The sequence below is a fragment of the Triticum dicoccoides genome, chromosome 6A, assembly GCF_002162155.2.
Source record: "Triticum dicoccoides isolate Atlit2015 ecotype Zavitan chromosome 6A, WEW_v2.0, whole genome shotgun sequence".
NCBI classification, from domain to species: Eukaryota; Viridiplantae; Streptophyta; class Magnoliopsida; order Poales; family Poaceae; genus Triticum; species Triticum dicoccoides.
In genome coordinates this window covers 184,375,027-184,376,853 of record NC_041390.1, presented here as the reverse complement: position 1 = coordinate 184,376,853, position 1,827 = coordinate 184,375,027, and positions in this window count along the sequence as shown.

Here is a 1,827-nt window from a genome sequence, read left to right as displayed (position 1 = left end):
CTCCATCTCGACCGCTATCCCACCTCGCCAGATCCGGTCCCCCTCGGCGCCGAGCACCCCCCAAGTCCACCGGCCGCCGCCGCCGACCCACCGCACCCTCGATTCCCCTACCCAACCGTCACCGCCGACCCCCCGCACCCCGCGCACCGTCTTATAAAAAAATAAGTATCAAACAGCTTTTTAAATGCTACTGTCTTATAAAAAAATATTACTGTTATTATTTAAACAAGTTTGAACATATTTAAACATAAATAAGTATCAAACAACTTTTTAAATGATAAAAAAAATTTGTGGAGCCTGGGATTCGAACCCAAGACCTCCTGGTGTGAGAACTGGCTACTGACCAGTCGAGCTAGTAGAGGGGACTTGGTGTGGATCAGGTCAGGTGGGAGATAACCTGTTGGCTCGAGCAGAAATAAAAAAAAAGTACTAATGGCGCACCAGGGTGAGGTGCGCCATTAGTGTGGATATACTTATGGCGCACCGGGGGGTGGTGCGCCATTAGTATTGTGCCCCCATCCATATTTTTCCTCCCCGGCCCTCGATCCCCTTCTCGCCCTCGCCCTCGATCCCCTTCCCCTCCCCTCTCCTCTCCTCTCCCGACGCCGCTGCCCCACCGCCTCGACGCCGCCCTGACGCCGCGACGCCGCCCCGACGCCGTGAGACGCCGCGACGCCGCCATCTCCTCTCCCGACGCCGCCGCCCCGCCGCTTTCCCCACGGAGAAGGAGGAGGAAGAGGGGGCGCTCGCCGTTGACCTCGCCCGGCCGACTCCGGTGGCCAGGCCGACTCGCCATCGCCCCGCCGCCCTCGTCGCCGGTGGCCCGGACGCCGCCCCGTCCACACCACCGTCGCCGGAGCACCCACACCACCACCCGGACCTCGTCGCCCCCGTGAGCTCCCCCTATCCCCCTCGCATCCCCCGTGAGCCCCCATCTCTATTTCTTCTTGTCACCAGCACCACCACCACCAGTTGCCATTTTGCCCCACCTCGGATCTATGTTGTTGGTTTTTCATGTTTGTTGGCAGTCAGACAATTGGTCAAATATAGCAACCTAGTTGAAATTCCCAAACCATCTCTATAGACAGCTGCTTGATATGGAGTGCAGGGCAAGTTTTACCGCTGCCAGCACCACCAGCTGCTTGAAATTCCCAAACCTAGTTGTAATTTAGTTGTTGTGATCTGCAGACTGCAGGCATCATTCTGGAGTTTAATGGAGTGCAGGGCAAGTTTTACCTGTATCCGAATTGTTTGTTTGTTACACCATCGAATTGTTCGCTTGTTTCATGTCATGGAAGAAACCGGTCTGCTGCTTGATAACTTTATATTAGTTTCACAATGCACCATGTGTAATATTTTGGTTTATCATGAGATTTTGCAGTAATCAATTGTCACATACCTTTTTTCCTTTTTGCGGGGGCTTTTCACATTTATTATGTCTCATCAGTCATCTTGAGAATGATATTTGCAAGTGACTAAGTCGACTACCTTGCATCAAGATATACCTACAGCTGCACAAAATGTTATGAGTAGTTTAGTTTCTGGAGTAGGTTTCAACTTCATTCAAACATTCAGAAGAACCTAAAAGAACCCCACACCATGGAAACTCACAATTAGTAGCGTCGATGTTATCTGCTAGTTTTCAAATAATTAGAATTTCTTATTGCAAGATGCCCACCGCTAGAGAACAACCATTGATGTTATCACCTACTGTTTCGTTTATTCTTAAGAGGTTTGGTTATATAACTCAGCGGCATTTTAATTCCCGATAATTGGGTTTACACTGGAGTATTTTATTTCTGTGGGGAGAGGGAGAGAAGCCAGTGC